General features: G+C 44.3%; 1 pseudogene; it reads left to right on the plus strand.

Moving 5' to 3' along the window:
• The first annotated feature begins 10,289 nt into the window (after positions 1-10,289).
• LOC123612730 (U6 spliceosomal RNA) lies at positions 10,290-10,385 on the plus strand (annotated as a pseudogene).
• Positions 10,386-13,251: the final 2,866 nt, after the last annotated feature.

Below are 13,251 nucleotides of genomic sequence, written 5' to 3' on the forward strand. Positions count from 1 at the left end.
CACCTCTAAGCGCCTCCTGAGGCCCGTTTTCCCCTTGGAACTAGGTGGCTCAAGGTCTGCAGCAAAAAGAGCGGACTGTGATCTAGAATTAATTCATTCTGTATTTATTGAACACCTATTGGGTGCCAACACTGTTCTAAGCACTGAGGGTAGGGCGGTTAACAAGGTGGACAAAATCCCTTGCCCTCTTGGAGCTTACTTTCTAGTGGGGAAGACACGCGAACAGCAAGGAGTAATATAATAGCTTAGAAAGTGATAAATGTATAGGAAAAAAAATAAAGCAGGGAAAGGGGGCACGGGTAGTGCAGGGGCTGCAATTTTAATATGAGAATGCTCTGGGCAGGATTTTTTTTTTCTTTTTTCTTTTTTTTTAAGGGTAGGGATTTTTGAACTGTTTTGTCCAATTCATTCACTTACAATTCACTAGCATCATCTGACACATAAGCAGGGGTGCTAGGTAATACATTCATCCAGTAAGTTTGCTGCGCACCTATTAAGCGCTAGGCTGAGGGATTCCAAGAAAATGTTAACTTTCATGGAATCTTATATTTGAGTGAAGAGAACAGGCACTCAGCAAACATAAGTTCACGTCTCTCTTAGTTGGTCATTTTTTGAGTTGAGACCTGAACTAGCAATACAAAGAGCCAGGATCTGGTCTCCAGGGGCGGAAGAGAACAGCATATGTGAAGATCCTGAAGCAGCAATATCCTGCCAGTTGGAGCATTAGGAGGCCGATTTAGCTGCAGAAGAGTGGAGGGCAGAGGTGAAACGAGGGGGTAGAGTATTGGGCTAGGAAATCAGCTCCAGGAGGGCAGGGACCTTCACTGTCAGTTTCACAACTCTACCCCCAGCATCTACAGTATTGCCTGGCACATTGCTCGGTAAATATCTGTTGAATGAGTAAGTGTAGGAGAGACGGGAATGAGTGAAACTCATAATTAGCCCGGAGTCAACTCGCAAGCATGCGGCATTCCAGGTCAGCTATGTGAAATTTAACTCTTGTCACCACTAGAGGGCCTCCGTCCACTCACCCACATTATGGGATAAAACTGAAGGCCCCCTCCTCCCAAAAGTCTCTGGGATCTTCCCAGACACCTTTCTCTAATTTTATGAAGACCAGGGAACTTGGAATTTGAAGTCTCACCCCACTGGGCTTGTTTTTTTGGTGGCCTTTGTACTTGTTACTTCTTTCACTTACTACCTGAGTCTCAGCTCAAATATTACCTCCAGAGAGAGACCTTTCTTCTTTGTCTACAGTAGCCCCCATTTCATGTTCTGTCACCTCACCCTGTTTTATTCTCTTTAAAGTTCTGATCACTACAGTAGCTGAAATCACTTATTTATGTACTGTTTGTCCGCCGCACCCCCCACCCCCCTCCAGCAGTTGAATATCCCGAGAGCAATTTAAATTACTTCCTTATCACCCAGGGCCTCTCACAACATCTGGCACACCGGAGATTCCCAATAGAAACAGGTTCAATGAAAAAGATACTGAAATGTCCTTAGTTCCAAGAGACATCCCCCCTAAAACTCAGAACTGGGAATAACAATGTTTTGAGGCCCTTGGGGCCTGAGAGGGGCAGCAGGTCTGGAAGGCAAGAGCCTGGAAGCTGAGAGGAAGGATCTGCTGATTAAGGAGGAACAAAAGGACCTGGGAGGGACAAATCAGTTGGGGGCTTTGGGGTGGGCAAGGGGCCAGATTTCCTTTCTCCAGTTTCTACCTCAAGTCCCTCCTACTCTCCTAATTCTGTGGGGTTTGAATCCTACCATGTGCACAGAGCAAAAGAAAAGAAAAACAAAAATACTATCAAGATTTGAGTTGGTGGGCTGTAGGGGTGGGCATCTGGGTAATCCCTGCTTCCTGCTCTAGGGTCCTAGAGCCCTGAAGGGTCGGTGGTCAATACGTTTTCACCACCAATGGTAGAACTACCTGAGGCCTGGAGATGTACCCACCCCATCTCAAATCCCTACTTAACAGAAATTGAAGCCCCAGAGAGAAAGCACTTTGCCAAAGAACACCAAAGAAGCCACTGGAGAATCAAGATTGGAACCCAGGCTGCGCACCCTGGCAGTGCCTGCAACCATGTGTGGCTCCCCCTCGTGGCTAGGGAGGTGTGCTGTCAGTCTTTGGGGGTTTATATCTGAGAAAGCCAAATAGAATTTTCCGGTCAACTCTGAGCATGAGGGTATAGAGATCCAACTAAAGAGGCTGCTGTAACCTGCTTCACCACTGTGGCCAGAGTCACAGCCTGAGGCGACCAAAGATGGCATGAGCTGCCTTGGGAGGTAGCAAGCTCCCCATCACAGGGGGTAAAAAATGTTAACACTTAAGTAGTGCTTACCAATGACTAGCACTAGATTCTTTATTATTAAATAATTTATATTTTTATTATAAATAAATATAACATATAGTTTTAAAATAGAATTGATGTATTCATTAAATACATTAAATTTTATGTTAATTATATCAATATTATATTAAATATATTAAATTATTTTGTTGTTTACTATTATTTTATCATATTGAATATATTATATTGAACTCAAGAATTTCTTACAACAACCCGTGGTATTAATATCACCATTTTTAAAAATTGGAGTATAGCTGATTTACAATATTGTGGCAGTTTCACGTGTATATCACCAATTTACAGATAAGAAAAATGCACAAACAGCCAGTAAATAGTACTACAGGACATTAAATCCAGTTGGTGGATCTCCAGAGTCTGGGGCTTTACCACTTCCAACTTTACCCCTTCCCCTGCATCAGAATCTCCAGAGGTATTTTGTTAAAAAGCAAAATTACTAAAACCCACCCAAGGAGTTTAGTTTTCACAAGTTCTTTGGGTAAAGTCTGAGAACCACTAAACTGGATGAGCTTTAGTTTTTAAGTACTTTTGGTCTTCTCCAGTGGTTAAGGCTGGCTGTTCCCTTGGCCACTCAGTTGCAGTGTGACCTTAGGCAAATTACTTAACCTGTCTCAGCCCCCAGTCCTCTCAGCAAAAACAAGGATATTATTCACAAACCCTGAATCTGAACATCCATTCACCTCCCCCAGGAAGATTTTCCGGAGGGGTAAATCTGATGCCCAGTTGAAGAGGAGGAACTCCCTGGCCCCTTCCTGCCCAATAAGGCCTCAACGAATTCTCCACTTTCAGCTCGAAAAGAGAGCGTTTTGTCAGAGCCCACTGTGGTTGCTTACCTCTGTTTCCTTCCCCGTTCTCTGCCTTACCCTCTGATTGCCCAGAGGTTTGAAACCCCTAAATTAATAATCATAAAAGAGCCATCTTTGAGCTTGCGCCTTTACAGAATAGTGCTTCTGGACCTCGGGTGATGGGAGGCATCCTTCTTCCGGGAGCCACGCATTTCTGTACCAGTTGTTTCTATCAGTGCAAAAGTCTTCCTTCTATGGAGCTGGTATAGGCCCCCTGTGACTCCCTCTGTGTGTCACATAGAACATGTGAAATCTTTCTGCTGCCCAGACCTGGTGCCAACTCCCCAAGACATCTGAAAGGCAGCATTAGTGAGTGGGCAAGGGGCTTTCAGAGTCAAGTAATGGGTGGAGGAAATAGGGGACGGGTTGCAGAATTGAGAATTAGGCTTTGTGTTGATCTCAAAATGATGCTCTGCACCTGAGGCTCAGGGACCATGTCCAGGGGAACCCCTGCGCTGCCCCTGCTCCCCAGGCTCCCTCTTCTCCCTGGTCAGAAGCCCTTGCTGAGGCTGTTTGTGCTCATGCCTTTTATGGTTAGTGCTTTCATGTCCTGGCTAAGAAATCTTTGCCAACCCCAAAGTCATGAAGACATTCACCTAGGTTTTAAAACTTTAAAACGTAGATTTTTAAAAAAAGCTTTAGAGTTTTTGCTTGTATGTTTAGGTGTATGCTCCACCTCAAACTGATTTCTGAGGATGGTTTCCTCATTGAAATGCATGGACAATTTTGTCGAAAATCAAGTGACTATATGTGGGGGTCTGTTTCTGGACTCTCTTATTCTATTCCATTGCACTATTTATCTTTTATCCCAATATACACTCTCTTGATTATTCTAGCTTTAAAATTAGTCTTGAAGTCAAGTGGGTTAAGTCTTTCAATTTTGTTCCCCTTTTTCAAAATTGGTTTGGCTATACTCGGTGTCTTACATCTCTCTATACATTTTAGAGTAAAATGTTGAGATAAATTTTGTCAACCCATACATGAGTTGGGAATCTCCACATCTCTTACGGGGGTAGGTGTCAGCGAGATGAAACATCTTCCTGGAAAGCTAGCATCCTCCATTAGCAAAATAGGACAAGTGAGGTCACACTGCAGAGACTAAGCACCTGAGATCGAGAAGGACTGTTAAGAGTTGAATTGTGTATCCCCTGAGAAAGGTATATTAACGTCCTAACTGCCAGCACCTCAGAACATGATCTCATTTGGAGACAGGGCCTTGATAGAGGTAACCAGCATAAAATGAGGCCATTACTGTGAGCTCTAATCTAACTAGTGTGCTTATAAAAAGGGGGAAGCTTGGACACACAGGCATACCCAGAGAGAAGATGATATAAAGAGACACAGGGAGAAGACAGCCATCCACAAGCCAAGAAGTGCCTAGGGCTTCCAGAAGCCAGGAGAGAGACCTGGGTCACATCTTTCCAGGGAGACTTCGGAAGGACCGCGGCCCTGCTGATACCTTGATTTCAGACGTCTGGCCTCCTGAAATGTGAGGCAATACATTCCTGGTGTTCTTGGCCACCCAATGTGTGTTACTTTGTTACAGCAGCACTAGGATGCTAGTATAAGTACCCTGGTGTGAGCTGAGTTGGGTTTTTAGCCAGCCAAGGGAGTTAAGTTTTAGTGAGTTTATCAAGGGACTGCAAGTGTGTTCAAGATGTCAGCAGAGGTTAGAAAAACACGCAGACTCTGGAGCTAGGTGCACCTTGATTTGAATCCCAGCTTTAGTGGGGGGAGGGTATATAGCTCAGTGGTGGAGCACATGCCTAGCATGCACAAGGTCCTGGGTTCAATCCCCAGTGCCTCCACTAAAAATAAACAAATACCTAATTTACCCCCCGCTAAAAAAATAAAAATAAATGAATCTCAGCTTTGTCAGTTTATGACTGTACGCAGCCCAACCTCTCTGAGCCCCACCTGTCAAATGGGAATAGTAATGGGACTTGGCAGAAAGGGTTGCTGTGAGTGTTCCACGAAAGAACATTTATCTGGCAATCAGCACAGAGCCCAATAAATGGTGGTTACTATTTTCCCTTTTGTGAGATGTGCTGTGCTCAAGGAAAGGGGATTGTTTCATTCCAGATCTAATGAACTGGCTAATCTGTGATTATTCACGAAAGGCAGAATATCAGCGAGAATCCAGCTAGGAAAAACAGATACCAGAGTAGGGGAATTTATACAAAGAATTGCTTCATAGGCAATGGAAGGACCATAGGAGCAAGCAAACAGGGGAGGGTGAAGCACCTACAAATTAGCAACAGCAGGAGGGCCAGTACCACCTCTGGGGCTGGAGAGCCAGAGGAAGGGGTGGTGTTTCTGGTACCCAGGAAGGACTGGGGTCACCAGATAGAAGCTGGACCCATCGTGGGTCTGTTTGGCGGGAGGCGGAGACACAGGAAATACAGCTCTGCTGGAGATATTACCAAAGGCAGAGAGAGGGAGAAATACCCTGGCTTCTCTCTTCCTCCCGCCCACCAGGCTCCTATCACTGCCTCCCATTGGTCGATCTGTACAGGAAGCCTGTTGATTTGGCAACTTGCAGAGGTTGGCCTGTGATACAGAGCAAAGCAGAGGAAGGTCAACCAAAGGATTTGAGGGCAAACAAGCCCAGGCCCAAGACTGGGGAGCTGGAGTTACGTTTAATCTCTTTAAGTCTCTGATTCCCCACCTAGAAAATGGGGATAATGATCAAATCTATGAGTATCTACTCATAGAACAGCCGAGTGTATAAAACAAGGTATCACAGAAAGAGTTTAACCTGGTGCCAAGCACGTAGCAGGGAGCACCCTGTAAATGTGAATGAATTATCTAGTTAGCTGTTTTCTGCTCAGAGGATGAAAGGAAGCAAGAGGACAGAGGCCTGGGAATAAACACAAGGTACAGGAGCAATGCTGGTGCTAGAGATATTTTTATCTTGCAGACATGCCCATCTGTCCTCTCTCCATTCTAGGCTGGTGACTGTCAGTCTCCTTTTAGAAACCCTGAGTCAGGGCTGACCACACCAAGATCAGGGCAGTCTCCGCGCTCCTTCAGAAGGATTTCAATCCACTAGAGTTTTAGTTGGTGTCTCTGCCTCTGACTGCTGCCAAACTTTCCTTGCCTCCCCCAGCCTGGGGCTGAGCCATTTCCAGGATCTCTCTTTGTATAATTAAAAAGAAAAATAGAACAGCTGATGTTGCCAAACACGTATTTCAAGCGACACCCTGGATTCAGTGAGTGAAAAATAAAAACGTTTAAAGTTTAGATTAAAAGTCTCCATGTTCAGCTGTTCCCTGACCTTGGAATTTCTCCTCAGCCCAGCCGCCTTTAATCCCCTGCCCTGGCTTGTAAAAGCCTTTTAGACTGAGGGCATTTATTTCCCAGAGAACTATTCCAGCCTAATCACATAAAAATGCCCAGCATCCCAGAATCAGCCTGTCAAGTGCCACGTGGTTCTGTGGTTCTCTCCAGAGGCCCTGGAGAAGGTGGGGAAACTGGGGCTCTGATCACCCTAGGAGTCACCCCTGAGTCCTTGCTTCCCTTCACTGTGCCCTTTCCCCACCCATGGCTCACCCAGAAGTCAGCAGTAACCCCCTCCTCGATGTCTCTGCTTCTACTGAGGTCCTCCTGCAGCCAGAAAAATCTTTCTAAAACATCCTTTCTCTTCTCTGGCTGTATTATTTTTCCCGTTGCTGCTATAACAGATCACCACAAATTTGGTGACTTAAAACAATACAAACGTACTCTCCTACACTTCTGGAGGTCAGAAGTCCAAAATGAATCATAAGGGGCTAAGATTAAGGTGAATACGGGGCTGGTTCCTTCAGGAAGCTCTGAGGGGAATCCTTTTCTGTGCCTTTTTCAGGTTGTAGCAGCTGCCTATATTCCTTGGCTTGTGGCCCCTTCCTCTGTTTTCAAAGTGCATCAGTCCAATCTCCGCTCTGTCATCACGTCTCCTCTCTCTGGCCCTCCTGACTACTTCTTCTAGGGGCCCTTGTGTTTACATTGGGCTCATCAGGATAATTCACAATAATCTCCCCATCTCAAGATCCTTGACTTTATCACATCTGCAAAGCCCCTTCTGCATATGAGGCAATGAATTCACAGGTTCCAGGGACAAGATGTGAACATCTCTGGGAGTCACTCTTCAGCCTATCACACTTGCTTAAGGCCTTTGCATCAGAGAATAAAACCCAAGCTCCTTACTCATGATGAGAAAGCCTTACTTGACCTAGCACCTTCTTCCTGCTCCAACACCACGCTCTGTCCCTCCTGGTGAGACCACCTACATAGAAGCCTGCTCACTTCTCACAGTTCTTTCCATGGCCAAGTCTACTCTTGCCTCAAGGCCTCTGTACATGCTGTTCCCACTACCTAATTGCTTTTCCCCCAGATCTTCACATGGCTGGCTGCTTCTTCCCCTTTAGATTTTAGCTCAGAGAGGTCCATCTCACCTACCACTCCCTGCTGTCTCTCACATCACCTGGGTTTCCTTAATGTCAACATAAGCACTTAATGTTACCTTTTGGGCGGTTGTTGTTGTCCTGTTTGTGTTTTTGAATTTGTTTCCTTGTCTCTCTCCTCCACTAGAATGTGAGCAAATGAGAGAAAAAGCCTTCCTTGCCTTGGTCACTGCTGTATCTGCAGGGACTGGTACACACTATCCTTGATAAATGCTTGTTGAATAGATGGATGGATGGATGATGGTGTGGACGTCCAATTTGGTCTCTGGGCTTCAGTGTCCAGGATTCAGGCTCCGGATGGTAGGTCAGAAAGGCAGGAGAAGGCAACACTGAATGAGTACTTCCTGTAGGCCAGGCTCTGTGCCAGTCCTTCCTTTATGTAATTCAACATTTACTGACACCTCCTGTGTGCCAGGCCTGGTGCAAATTACTTATTCATGCGTTATTTATTCAATTCAAGGAGCATTTGAGTGCCTACAGTTTGCTAGGCAATGTATGTTTATCAAGTAGCTACTGTATACCAGTTGCCCACATCAGTGCCTGGGCACACAGTGGTTCAATAAATGTCTGAATCAATGAATGCCCTCAAGGAGCCCTCAGTCTTCCTGCTAAAATGGCCTGTAAATAAATAACTCTAACACAAAAAGATAAGGCTATAAGGGGTGTGTTCAGAGTGCAGAGGGGCCCCTTATCACTTGTCCTGGCAGGTACCTTTCCCAGTGTTATCTTCTCACCCGGGAACTAGCTCTTTGAAGGTCAAGTCGACTTACCTGTCACTCACCTGCCTGTCCATCCGCTGGGCACCCAGGAAGGTCCCTGCCTGGAGCATGAGTTCAGGAAATGCCTGCTGTCTGATGGCTGCTGATCCCCTACTGAGGGTTGTTCCTTTATCCACATGCTGGCCAGGCGAGAGGGCAACAGCTCGGTCCTAACCCTGGAGCTGCTGGCAGTGAGCTGGGAAACTCCGACCAGGTACCCACCCTCCCCTGTCCCAACTGACCTGACTTTTCTAGCTATAAATGGAGGATTTGGTCTCCTTCCTTGGTATAACCCCTTGCCTGGACTTCAATACAATCTAGTCTTATAAAAATTCAGGCAACGCAAAGAAATTGTTAGAGATTCAAACCCTTTCCGTCGTCACAAGGCTTTGGCTGACCTGACACTTTCCTTCCCTTCTTCTTTTTCTTTTTTTTTTAAATAGTGATAAAATATATATAACATAAAATTTACCAATTTTATCATTTTAAAGTGTACAGTTCTGTGGCATTAAGTACAATCACATTGCTATGCCACCATCACCAACATCCTTCCCTTCATTTTTAATAATAGTTTAAAAATCCATTCATTTACCCACTATTTTATTGGGGTTTTATATTTAATGATCAGTTCATTTAGAACATTTACAAAGGTAACTTTAATAAGGTACTGATTATTTTGGTAAGAAATGGCTTACACAGAGTTTGTCGTAGTAAAACTGAGTCATTAAATTACTCTTTGGAGTTACTGTCATGTAAAGGAATAAAGATTGTGCCACTGTGAGCAAGTATAAAAATAAAGAAGAATATTATCCACACCTAAGCTGAAAACACAGGGAAAAATGTACACATGATTTAAAATAATAACATATCATTATCACCGTCAACTTAAGAAATAAAACTTTGCCACTTTCATGGCAGCATCGTGCACAATAACCAAAACGTAGAAACAATCCAAATGCCCATCAGTGGATGAATGGAGAGACAAAATCTGCTGTATACATACCATACATACTGTGGAATATTACTCTGTCCTAAAAAGGAAGGGAACTCTGACACATGCTACAATATGGATGAAACTTGAAGACATTGTGCTCAGTGAGATAAGCCAGTCACAAAAGGGCAAATATGGTGTGATTCCACTTATATGAAGTATCTAAAGTAGTCAAATTCATAGAGACAGAAAATAGAAAGGCAGTTGCTGGGGCTGGGTGGAGCAGGAGCTTAGGGGAGTTATTTATTCATTAGGTGTAGAGTTTCTGTTTGGGGTTGTGTTGGGCTGACTGTTTGTGTCCTCCCCAAACTCATGTTGAAGCCGTAATCCCCAGTGTAACAGAACTTTTGGAAGGTGATTAGGTTCAGATAAGGTCATGGAGTGGGATCCTTATGATGGTATTAGTGCCCTTATAAGGAGAGGAAGAGAGAGAAAAATCTCTCTCCACACACGCACTGAGGAAAGGCCAAGTGAGCACACAGGGAGAAGGCGGCTACCTACAAACCAAGAAGTGGGTTGTCACCAAGAACTGCATCTGTCGGCACCTTGACCATGGACTTCCCAGCCTCCTGTCTGCTGCTTAAGCCACCCAATCCCTGGCATTTCATTACAGTAGCCCAAGTTAAGACCAGGATAATGAAAAAGGTCTAGAGTTGGATGGTGACGATGGTTGCACAACAATGAATGTACTTAATGCTACTGAACCGTACACTTAAAAATGGTTAAAATGGTACATCTATCAAAACTCATCAAATTGTATATTTGATATATATGTAGTTTACTGTACAGGAATCATACCACAACAAAGGTGTTAAAAATGATTAAAATGGTAAGTCATATGTTATATGTATTTTGCCACAATTAAAAAAAAAAACCCCAAACAGTGCTCACTTCAATATACTAAAATTGGAATAATACAAAAATTGGCATGGCCCCTGTATAAGGATGACCTGCACATTTGTGAAGTGTTCCATAAAAAAAAAACCAAACAAAAACCAAACAAAAAAACCCCCAAAAAACCCAAAAACCAAAACCAAACAATAATAACAAGAAAAATCCTAACACCTCCAGCATTTCTCTTGAAATTCTCCATAGCCCCATCCCAATCTCCTCTTCCTAACTCCCCAGAAGTGACTACTATCCTCAGCAGTTTGCGATTTATCCCTTTTTGTTCAATTGCTTTTCTATATACACTGTTTACTTTGGCCTGTTGTTTGTATAAACTTCACTGTGTGCCTGCTTCTGCAACTTGTTTTTCAGTTTACTGTTTTTTGCTCAGAGTCACCATGTAGATGCAAGCAGCAAGATTGTTATTTTTCATTGCTGTATAGCATTCCACCTATACCACATATGTCACAGGTTTCTTCAGGTACTTTCAGCCTCGTGTCTCAGGTGATCTCCCTTGGCCACTGTTCCATCCTGACCATAGACTGATTCTGTGTGGGCTCTGGCCAAATGGCCGCCATGGGGGCTTCCCCATGGGGCTGAAGTGTGCAATGTTGAGTGACTGCCTGGGAGCACACACACAGGTGACCCTGAAGGAGGGAGTTTATATACCATAGGGCAAATATTTAAGAGCCAGTAGATAATTCTCCTCCCTTCTTCCTCTCCCCCGGAACTCTCCTAAATTGTCATAATAAATAAGACCTCTTCTCAATACCCTCATATTGACTCACCCTCCATCCCTGCCTCACTCTCCCTTTTCCACACTCTTGTCTCCTTGGGACTGCACTCCCCAATAAAGTAGTAATACACAATCTTGTGTTTCAGACTCTTTCTGAGGAACCCAAGAAAAACGTATCTGTGATTTGTCCACATTCCTGTCCATGAACATGGGAGTTGTTTCAGGTTCTCTGAGACTACATACAATGCAGCTAGGGCTACCATCCTTGTTCGTGCTTCCTGGTGCACTTGTGTCTGTTTCTCTAGAATGTTCCTAGCATGGATCCACTGGGTCATAGGCTGCACACTCCTTCAGTTTTATCAGATGTTGCCCAATTAGTTCTTAAAGTGCCTACTTATCTTTTCCAGTTAATCTCCTCCCTAACCCCCACCCTCCGCTCACTACATTTGGGTCATATGGGCCTTTTTTCAGTTCCTTTAGCATATGTGCTCCCCCATCACGAGGCCTCTGCATCTGCTATTTTTTCTGCTGAGAACACTTCCCCCACGCTCAGCCTGGCTCTTTCCTCTGAGCTCAGCTCTGTGCCTCACTTCCTTGGAACTGCTGCCCAACTTCCTCAACCCCAGACTAGGTCAACCCTGTCCTCCCCCTGCCCATATTCTATTCTCCTAGGCTCAAATACTACTCTGCTGTGATCCATTTATCATTTGCAATGTTCCCTCTGTCTTGCAAATGTTGGTACAAAGTCTCTCCTCTGCTAAGTTTCACTAGCCTGAAAATGTGACCACCATGTTTGTTTACGCCCAGCACCATGCCTGGCACTTAGTAGGCAACTGATATAATTCTAATCGATATTCTATGTTCCCACTCACATTCCAGCTCAGTGTGTAATTTTTTCAGCATATTTAACTATTAATTAGCATCTACTGGGGGCCAAGATCATGACAATGTAAACACAATCCCTTTCCTTGAAGAACTCAAAGATAAAGGTTTATAAACGTTAACTGAGCTCACTGGACCGTTACCTTTTTAAAGTGTTTAGCAACTGTTTAATTAGCTCAGAAGTCACCCCTAGTCTGAGTGTTACTATAAGGAGTGATGGTGACCATTGTTTATTGAGCACTTACCATGTACCAGGCACGCTACTAAGTGCTTTGCATTTACCATCTTATCCTATCCTTGCACCCTACCAGGGAAGTACTATCATTAGCTCCATTTTACAGATGAGGAAACTGAGCCTTAGAAAAGTGAAGCCACTTGTTCCAGATCACACAGCTAGTAAATGGTGCAGACGTGATTTCTCAGTCAGAGCTCTTAACTTCCTATCCTGATGATAAACTTCCCTTGCCCCAATTACACTGCTTTCAGTTAGATTCCAGAGACTAAGTTCTTAGTCACAATGATAAATTAATGACAGCTACCATTATGGGGCATTTCTGGAGTACTAGTCACTTTACATCCATGCATTCATTTATTTAACAAATATTTACTGAGAACCTACCACGTGCCAAGCTCTGTTTTAGGGGCTGGGAGTACATAGGGAAACAAGACAGAATAAAATCCCTGCCTTGTGGATTTGACACCCTAGTGGAAGAATAAAACTAAACAAAATCAACTATATGATAGGTGCGATCAGTGCTACAGAGAAAATGGAAGCAGAAAAGAGAAATGTGGAGTGTGATGATTCGGGTTTCCATGATCTCATTTCATTCTCCCAACAGTCTATTATTTCTCCCATCATACAAATGATAATGAGATTCAGAGAGGTGAAGTCGCATTCCCCAAAGGCACACGACTCAATGGCTAAGTCAGGACTCTGGAAAAATGAAGGAACCCTTCCTGTCAATCACTTTTGGCAGTGCACCTACCGAGTGCCTAGGATTGTGGTGGAGACAAAAGGAGCGTCAAACTTTCAAGAGTTTAAGATCTGGCAGGTAGGTAAGTTGACCCAGGTGAATGGAGGACTCACAAAGCTGCTTCCGTGCCTGCCCAGGACAGACATTAAGTGTGATCGCTTATGGGAGATGCTGATGCTGAGCCTGGAGTTGAGCAGGCTGATGAATCGATTCTAGAGATCAGGAGCAGAAGATGAAGGCCGCCTATGTATTTTGGGGGCTGTTGGTGACAAAGAGGCCTAATAGTCCCTGGCCTGCCCCTACAACTGGCTCTGCGCCCCGCCCCCTTCCCCCTCATTCTTCAGCCTTCAGGCCATCATGCCAGAA

This window comes from Camelus bactrianus, chromosome 32, assembly GCF_048773025.1.
Source record: "Camelus bactrianus isolate YW-2024 breed Bactrian camel chromosome 32, ASM4877302v1, whole genome shotgun sequence".
Taxonomy (NCBI): domain Eukaryota; kingdom Metazoa; phylum Chordata; class Mammalia; order Artiodactyla; family Camelidae; genus Camelus; species Camelus bactrianus.